Source organism: Bufo gargarizans, chromosome 1 (genome assembly GCF_014858855.1).
Source record: "Bufo gargarizans isolate SCDJY-AF-19 chromosome 1, ASM1485885v1, whole genome shotgun sequence".
Lineage (NCBI taxonomy): Eukaryota > Metazoa > Chordata > Amphibia > Anura > Bufonidae > Bufo > Bufo gargarizans.
The window spans coordinates 721,313,602-721,323,730 of NC_058080.1; the positions used below are offsets into that span (position 1 = coordinate 721,313,602).

The 10,129-nt window shown below is 42.5% G+C and overlaps 1 pseudogene; it reads right to left on the minus strand.

Annotated features, from left to right (window-relative positions):
• Nucleotides 1–1,620: 1,620 nt before the first annotated feature.
• Nucleotides 1,621–3,223, minus strand: LOC122938411 (annotated as a pseudogene).
• Between the last annotated feature and the right edge of the window lie 6,906 nt (nucleotides 3,224–10,129).

Below are 10,129 nucleotides of genomic sequence, written 5' to 3' on the forward strand. Positions count from 1 at the left end.
TCCACATAGATGTCAACAGAACCTGTTCTATTAAACGCTTATAGAGCCCCCCCGACAGAGTGGAGAGGGTGTCAGCAGTAAGTTTGTGTTGACGTCACTGATTATTTTGCCCTTCCTCTGATCTTTCAGAACAATGACCCACAATAAACAGATCCTGTGTGTGGAGCATTCGCCTTCACTCGGTCAGTAATCCATCAGTATTGCTAATGCCAAAAAAAACAGGAGTGGATCCAAAACTGAAATGATCCGTGAACTGAATATTTGCATGTCTTCAGTGTTTTGTACCCACTCCTGCTTTTGGCTACCAAATTACAAGCCAATTCTTTTTTTTCATTATTTTTTTGAATCGGGAGAAAAAAAACGTTTATTTATCAAACAGGACATTAACACACATAAAATACAACACAGAAAATACAAAACCACAAGATTTAAAAGAGAAACTAGAAAAAAAAAAAGAGCTTCATCAACAAGAATGGATTGATGACCAGTGTCAGGGTGACCACGATGGTAATGCATATTGATCATTAAATGTATGGTGTTATGGCTGATAACTGGAGGACAGTTCAGCAAACACGCCGCCTCCAAACTCATTCCTACAGTGGAGGCTACACAATCACAGCTGGAAGGTAACTGGTCGGTACAGGCAACACCTGAAAATCTTCATAAATAAGCCTTAGTACAGTGCCTTGCAAAAATATTCACCCCCTGACATTTTTCGTATTTTGGTGCCTCACAACCTGGAATTAACATGGATTGTTTGAGGATTGAGGACAACTTTGAAGATGTTTTTATTTATTTATTGTGAAACAAACAACAAATAGGAAAAAATAGGAGAAATAGTCAATGTGCATAACTATTCACCCCCCTAAAGTCAACACTTTGTAGAGCCACCTTTTGTGGAAATCACAGCTCCAAGTCGCTTTGGATAAGTCTCTATGAGCAGTTCCCACATCTTACCACTGGGATTTTTGCCCATTCCTCCCTGCAGAACTGCTCCAGCTCCTTCAGGTTGGATGTTTGCGCTTGTGAACAGCAATCTTTAAGTCTGACCACAGATTTTCTATTGGATTGAGATCTGGGCTGTGACTCGGCCATTGCCACACATTTACATGTTTCCCCTTAAACCAGTCAAGTGTTGCTTTAGCCGTGTGTTTGGGGTCATTGTCCTGCTGGAAGTTGAACCTCCGTCCTAGCCTCAAATCAATCACAGAGTGGTACAGGTTTTGCTCAAGAATAACCCTGTATTTAGCACCATCCAGGGTCCAGGGGGTCCCGAACATTGTGGACAAGGTCCGAGATGAGAGTCGTCCATGTGTTCAATACTTGTGTTGAGCGCGAATATTCGAATAGCAATTTTTTTTTGCGAATATCGACACTTCGCTAATTCGAGAATATTTCGAATATAGTGCTGTAAATTTGCTATATTCGTCATCTTTGCTAATTCCAGATATCAAACCAATAGGAAAGTTACCTTAAGTTAAAATCGCAATATGCAATTATTTAAATCGTATATTAATCGCGATAACTAGAATAATGACGGATATTCGATTTCAACGAATATGAGACGAATATTCGCTAATTTCGTCGAAATCGAATATGGAACCTCCCGCTCATCACTATTCAATACTGGATGTTATTGATGGCCAGCTCCATGATGAATTCCAGCACTCAGATTAGGTAGTTCTTACTTGAGGTACTTGTCCTTCACAATGCACTGATGCCACAGATGCCGTCACCTTGACGAGTTGGGTTGCTGATAAGTGGATTCTAAAGTGTCTGAAGAACTGCGAGTAAAGACATTGGGATAAATTGTCCACTTCCCCCAACGTAACCTCGTCCTTTGATTTATGAATATCATTCCATAAAGTCTTGAAGTCCTCTGCGTGGATGGCATAAGAAATGTCCATGTGAGGTTCGACGGGCACAGAGAAAACAAGCTCTGTGGCTGACACTGATCCAGACATGTAATACCCGGTCCACATCACTGCTAGCCACATAAGGTCCTCAGAACTGATCACCAGCTTACCGAAACAACAGACCAAGTTTCTTTGGAACCACGTCCCTACGATAGTCGTGAGCGCCTCAGAGCCATTATACAGGAAGAGTGGTAGGCAAGTAAATGTCTTTGGTAGCACCTCCGATAGATCATCCTCTGTGTATGTCCGGCAGAACCAACCTGTCCACACAATCCGGTCCTCTGTGCTTGCCTTAGTGAGTGGAAGGCTTGGATGAAATCTGTATGAGCACAGCCAGTGGATCTCTGTCCTTTCCTTTGAGTCCAGGTAAACAGGAAAATTTGGCTTTTAGGTTCAGCTCTGAGCACACTTCAATGGCAAGACCCTTCTGCTTCTTGGCAGCTATCTGGGCAGACAGGTGCTTGAAAAACTCTTTCAGTCTGTTGTATGAGAAATTATACATCAGTGTCACGCTGTACAGAGTCCATTGTTTTTGAAGGAGCAAAGCAGCCTGTGTAGGATCAAGAGTTTCCTCCAAGGGGGTGCACTGTGGAATTTTTCTTTTAGACAAACTTCTCCATGCAGATGTCATGGTCTCTCTGATCTGACAGCCTCTCTGGTTTCACTTTTCTGTGTTGTTGCTGGGAATGACCACACCTCTGGTCTCAGGTGTAGCTTAAGTGGTCATTCTTACTCCTCTATTTAGCCTGGCCTCACCCATGCTATGTGGTTGATGGCTCCTTTCAGGTTGTGAAGACTAGAGCTGGTGTCTGGTTCTCCCCTGAGTTCCTGCTCATCTGCATACTTTGGAGTTGTGTATTTTTCCTTATTTCTTGTTAGTGGTGTTTTCCCCTACCTTTCGGTATTAGGCCTGAGGGAGTCTCCTGTTCCTTCAGATGGGAAGGAACAGGTCGTCTCTTGTCCTGACACTATTTCCAGAGCACTTTAGGATCAGATAGGGCCCTAGGTTCCAGCGTATGAACATTCCTACCATCAAGGTCTGCTCATACTTATAGTAGTCAGGGCTCGGTTTAGGGATTCACTGGGTGGTGACCTTTTCCCCTTTCTCTAGTTTCCAGGCCTAGTACCTTTTCCCTTCCCACTTGTGGTCGGTGTGGAGTTATCTACCCACACCGCGCCATGACAGAAGACAGTCGACGTGCAGAGGTCAAGCTTCCGGGAGGATACCTCGTGCTGTGAAAATGACTGCTCCTTCGTGCCGATGACCTACTTCTGGGGGTTAACACCCCATCGGTTGGTGTTTGCATATCCTTGCGATAAATTATGTTCCTGTTCACTGACTGTAAACAGAGATCTTGACAGACAAATGTATCGAACTCTGCCGCCATCTTTCTAGGCGCCACGTCTCCAGTCCCCTGACCAGCCAGATTTACCAGCATCTATTCCAGGGCATAAAGCAGTGGAATGACATTGTTCATCCCGTAGTCTGGTGACTGACAAATAAAGTTCCCTCCTCAAAGGGCCTGAGCAAACGGCAGGTGTCACGCATGAACTGCCACTGACTGACATTGAAGCTGACACTGACTGACTACTCCTGTCCGTTTGGATCATCAAGAAATCATTGATGGCCTTTCTCTATTCGTATAGTCGGTCCAATCTATGGAGGGTGGAATTCCAACGGGTGCAAACGTCGCATATCAGCCTATTTTGGGGGATGCCGTTCTGCCGCTGCAGGTCAAGGTGGGTGTGCTTTGCGGTGTAGGAGTGTGTCACCACTAAGAATTTCACCACTAAGTAAGGCCTCTTTCAATGCACAGGCACCGACCGTGGGGCAGCCGCATGCGGATCGCAGACCCATTCACTTGAATGGGGTCCGCGATCTGTCCATTCCGCTTTTGCGGAACAGAAGCATGGAAGGGAACAACAAAGAAGCACTCCGTAGTGCTTCCATGGGGTTCCGTTCCGTGCTTCCGTTCCCCAACGCATCTCCGGAATTGCGGACCCATTCATGTGAATGGGTCCTCCTCCGTGATGTGGAATGCACACGGCTGGTGCCTCGTGAATTTGCCGGACCGCCGTATGCGATCAGCAGCACAAGCACGGTTCCCTTACGTTCGCGTGAAAGAGGCCTAATTCGGTCCATACTGCAAAAGGAGGTGTACAATCTCCCATACATTTTCCCAAAGAAAGCCTGTGTCACATAAAGAATTTTACCACTAAGTAATTCGGTCCATACCTGCAAAAGGAGGTGTACAATCACCCATACTGTCACGAGTAATGGGGAGGGGATAACACCAGATAACACACTGAAGGAATAGACCAGAGTCTAGGCCTCAAAGCTAAGGGAGAAGGATGGTGACCTCCTAGGAATTGCTGGACCTTTCCATGACTCCTACATGTATGAGTAGACCCTGAAGGTGGAAATACTCATACACCAGAACCTTAGCCCTGGAGACCCTGGAGGCCCTAGCAGTGGTGGCATGGAATGAGATGACTGGTTCCTCCCCAGATGAAGGAACCAGCGTCTCCCTGAGGTCTAGACAACAACACACACACACAAGCTGTCACAAATTAAGGGGAGGGGAGGGACACAGAACTAGGCCTCAAGGCTAGGGAGAGGGGAAAGGTCACCTCCTAGGAACCCCCTACCATTGGCCCTGACTCCTGTCAGTATGTATAGACCCCGAAGGTGGGAAAATACATACGCCGTAACCTAGACCCTAGGAGCCCTTGAGGTAGTGAAAGGGAATGAGACTTCTAGTTCCATCCCAGGTGAACGAACCAGCTTCTCCCTGAGGCCTAATAACAACAAGCACAAGGAAAACAACCAAATACAAAGAGCAGTACAACTTAATTTAAAGAAAATGGATGAGCAGGAACAGAGGTAAAGTCCACACACCATCTCTTTCAAATCCAAGCAGAGAATATCAACCACATGGTATGAAGTCTGAGACCAAACTAAATAGGGAATACAGTAATGACGACAGCTGCACCTGACAAGAGGTGTGGTCATTACCAAGCAACAACACTGACAATCAAGAGACTGTCAGTTAACCCTAGTGTGCAGCCAGTCTCTCAGATTTTCTAACCTCTGTCACAGGAGGCACTGTGACACAAGCGAACAACAAAATTCAAAACAAAGTGCACTTAGCTTATAGGAGAATGGAGGAGCAGGAGATCCAAAGGAACAACACACCAGTTCAACCAACTCCAGCAGGAAATATTAACCGCATGGTAAGCAGTGTGAGTCAGAACTAAATAAAGCCTCAGAAATGACAACAAGCTGCACCTGACAAGAGGTGTGGTCATTACCAAACAACAACACTGCAAGATAAAAACAGACAGACTGTCAGAAACCTTCACGTGCCGCCAGTCTCTCAGATCTTCTCACCTCTGTCGTGGGAGGGACCGTGACACATACATTTTTTGAAAAAAAGACAGTGTCACAAAAAAATTTCACCACTAAGTAATTCGGTCCTTACCGCGAAAGGAGGTGTACAATCACACATAAATTTTCCCGAAAAAAAGCCTATTTCACATACAAAATATAACATATACTTATCAACATATAAGTGCAACGCTGAATGACGAATATATTTTTATTTTGCCTACGGAATTCTTTTGCTATGGCTTTGTACAAAGAGCAAGAATGTTATGCACAATTCTGATGGAACTCCTGATCTTAAGAAACTGGACTTGGACTCCAAACCAGCTCTCCTGTCATGTCTTGTGTGCTATGGAGATCGAATGCAGACAGAGCAGATAAAAACACATGTTTAAACTTACTGAAGCTGCTTGATTTAATTGTGAATAGATGGTAAAGGCAAAGTCTGCTGGTGTGTTGTCATCAGCATCTTCATTATGTTTACTGCTGGACCCACGACGATGTAATTCGGTCCATACAGCAAAAGGAGGTCTACAATCACCCATAAATTTTCCCGAAAAAAACATGTTTGAAATAAAACATTTCACTAATGAAAGGATAATGGAATTCGGTTCATACAGAACAAAGTCTATAATCACCCATCAATTTTCCCCAAAAAAGCCTGTTTAACCAAAAATGTCACCACTGCGTAATTTGGTCCATACTGCAAAAAGGGCTTCACCACATATAACTGCACCGCTGTACGGCAATTAGGCCCTAATTTTTTTCTACTTTTACACTACACAAAAGGCTTTTCAACAGATAAGTGCAATGCTGGATGGCGAATATATTTATATTTCGCCACTTATACACAGCAAACACTGCTGTAAAATATATCACTGCACAGCTGAACGGCAATTAGGCCCTAATTTTTTTCTACTTTTAGACTACACAAAAGTCTTTTCACCAGATAAGTGCAACGCTAGGTGGCGAACATATATATTTATGTCGCCACTATTACACAGCAAACAGGGCTGTAAAATATATCACTGCACTGCTGAACGGCAATTAAGCCATAATTTTTTTCTACTTTTACACTACACAAAAGGCTTTTCACCAGATAAGTGCAAAGCTGGACGGCGAATATATTTTTATTTCGCCACTAATACACGGCAAACAGGGCTGTAAAATATATCACTGCACAGCTGAACGGCAATTAGGCCCTAATTTTTTCTACTTTTACGCTACACAAAAGGCTTTTCAATAGAGAATAGCAACGCTGGACAGTGAATATATTTTTATTTTGCCACTAATACACGGCAAAAAGGGCTTAACATATAAATGGACAAGGGCAAATAAGACATACTGTAGAAATATTTCCTTGTAATAAACCCTGTTAATGGCTGTATCAAACAGCACTTGCACCCGAATAAGAAGAATGGTTTGCTGGAATGACAAAGCTGTATAATGGCAATTTGGATCCCCAGTCAGTGCAGCAAGGTGTAATAGGATTGTTCCTATTACCCAGGCTGTACACTCCCCTACTGAACCCTGTTCTATATAAATGCTGCGGAATGATTCCTCCCTATCCTTTCCCTGCACTTATAAATTGTTTTTTCACTGCAATCAAGTCTTTCCTATGGCTGTCCCTAGCGCCTGCTGACGTCTCTCCCTGCATTAAGTACACTGGTAAATGGCAGAATCTAAGATGGTTGCCGCTATTTATAGGGCTGTGACATCACAGGGCTGGCTGGCTGCTGATTGGCTGCATGCATGGCATTATGGGTGATCCCAACTTCCCAGAGTTCCTTTCTCCATGTCCTCACTCGTGTAGCAGCCATTTTAGGATAACATGCGATTCGTTACCACAAAGCGCGAGGAAATTCGCCTTCCGTGCGAATCTAGTTTCCTAAAATTCGGAACAAATTCCACTTCGTCGGCTTTGATTCGCTCATCTCAAATTATAATTGATGCCAGTTTCTGGTGTAAATTACAGTAAATATGTCTGGCATTGGAAGTCCCACCCACTTTTCTGAAAAATGGTAAAACTGAGAAGTTGTAAAATGTGTTTTGAGCAAAAATGTTAGACTTTTTCTGTGCCAGAATACTGGCATACAGCCTTTCATACATTCATTTTTATATATTTTTTGCCTTTAAAAAATATCTTGAAATTCTTGCCTTTTACAAGGTATTTTTGTTTATTCAGACAATTTTTTATATGCATTAGATAATTTGTTATCAGTCCTTATGAAAAGCTTATGAAATACACCAAACCTAAAGCATGCCACATTTTGATAAAAATGTGGCAAAAATCTTTGTTGTAGCACATGTTACATTTTACTATTCACTTACCGTACATTTCGCTGCACCATTTATTTATTTTTTTAAATGTAGGGGAAAACTTTTTGCCATGATTTTTGCGAGTTCTGGATGTTAACTGACAGTCCATGAGAATTATGAAATACACGATCCACCATTTACATTAGAGGATGTCGCAGCATGTCTACTCCGTCACCCTGCGCAATTACTTCTGAACATGTAGCACATACTGTATATAGAAAACACTATACCCCATTCACAATAGGGGATGTCACTGTTTATCTACTCCCCCTCCCTTCATAATGACATTGCACAGTACTGTACACAAAGCATGCCCACAACACTTCCCCATAGAAGTTAATGAGCATATCATGTCTATTGTGGCCTACGGTCCATGTAGCTGCTGTAAAGCATATTTCTAAATGCTGTTAACAGCAGCTTGGGGAAGATGGCTACCCCCATGTACAGAGAATCAAACAAAACAATCTAAAATCAGAAAATGAAAACAGATTAGAAAAAAGGAATATGTTTCACTATCTGGTTTGAATTGATAAAAAAATACGTGTTGCATTCCCTTTAAGGCCTAAAATAGGGTGATCAATTTTTATTCTATTCTCTATTAAAAATTACAAACATTTAGGTAAACTTTTTTATAGCTCATTTTGAAAATATCAATTTAGCCCAAAATATCTGCATTTTTATTTTCTCCCTTCCACTCGTTAAACCTGATTATCAGAAATGCAAATAATAACACTAATTATTAAGTGGAGCCAGATCTACAAATCTGAATTTATACGAGAGCCACGGAGAAGAAAAATCTGTAAATTGTATGCATTTTTCTCTTATTTGCCAGAGATTTGGAGTGTGAATGCCAAAATATCACAGCATATGTAAGCCGAGCATTATACGAGGATCAGGAACCAGTTAACCAGATGTTGTTTTGATTTGGAGTTAATTATCAGGTGTCTTTTGTAATCCCTGTGCACTTTTTGGTATGTTTCCACCACGCAACGTTCAGCTTTGGACGTTCTTTTCAAAACATAGTCGACTGCTTGCAATGACTGTAGCCGCTTGTGTGTGTTTTTTTCTTTTTCCTTGACGTGAGCTGTTAAATATTTTTGAAGGTTTGCATGGCACCTGAAAGGCACCGCTTGTGAGCAAATGTTTTCGTTCGTAGCTCAATTATTAAAATAAAAACCTTGGTTCACATGACTCCCAACTAGAATGTTAGATCTATCAACAATGATTTGTAAAGCAAAAAATGGGGTCTCATGGGAACATGCCTTAAGTCAATAAGAAGTGCATTCTCAGAAAATGCCGGGGTGCGACGTGTTATATATCGGTAAAATTGCAGAGTGAGGCTGATCCCTTCCTTTTTTGTTGTTTTTGATGTTGTTTTTGAGATACACTCACCTAAAGAATTATTAGGAACACCTTTTCTATTTCTCATTAATGCGATTATCTAGTCAACCAATCACATGGCAGTTGCTTCAATGCATGTAGGGTTGTGGTCCTGGTCAAGACAATCTCCTGAACTCCAAACTGAATGTCAGAATGGGAAAGAAAGGTGATTTAAGCAATTTTGAGTGTGGCATGGTTGTTGGTGCCAGACGGGCCGGTCTGAGTATTTCACAATCTGCTCAGTTACTGGGATTTCCATGCACAACCATTTCAAGGGTTTACAAAGAATGGTGTGAAAAGGGAAAAACATCCAGTATGCGGCAGTCCTGTGGGGCGAAAATGCCTTGTTGATGCTAGAGGTCAGAGGAGTATGGGCCGACTGATTCAAGCTGATAGAAGAGCAACGTTGACTATAACCACTCGTTACAACCGAGGTATGCAGCAAAGCATTTGTGAAGCCACAACACGCACAACCTTGAGGTGGATGGGCTACAACAGCAGAAGACCCCACCGGGTAGCACTCATATCCACTACAAATAGGAAAAAGAGGCTACAATTTGCACAAGCTCACCAAAATTGGACTGTTGAAGACTGGAAAAATGTTGCCTGGTCTAATGAGTCTCGATTTCTGTTGAGACATTCAAATGGTAGAGTCCGAATTTGGCGTAAACGGAATTAGAACATGTATACATCATCTGATGGCTACTTCCAGCAGGATAATGCACCATGTCACAAAGCTCGAATCATTTCAAATTGGTTTCTTGAACATGACAATGAGTTCACTGTACTAAAATGGCCCCCACAGTCACCAGATCTCAACCCAATAGAGCATCTTTGGGATGTGGTGGAACGGGAGCTTCGTGCCCTGGATGTGCATCCCTCAAATCTCCATCAACTACAAGATGCTATCCTATCAATATGGGCCAACATTTCTAAAGAATGCTATCGGCACCTTGTTGAATCAATGCCACGTAGAATTAAGGCATTTCTGAAGGCAAAAGGGGGTCCAACACCGTATTAGTATGGTGTTCCTAATAATTCTTTAGGTGAGTGTATGTTTCCAATGCATCAATTTGCAGATGCCTTAAAGGGGTTATCCAGGATTTTTTTTTTAATCACCCCCCTTCGC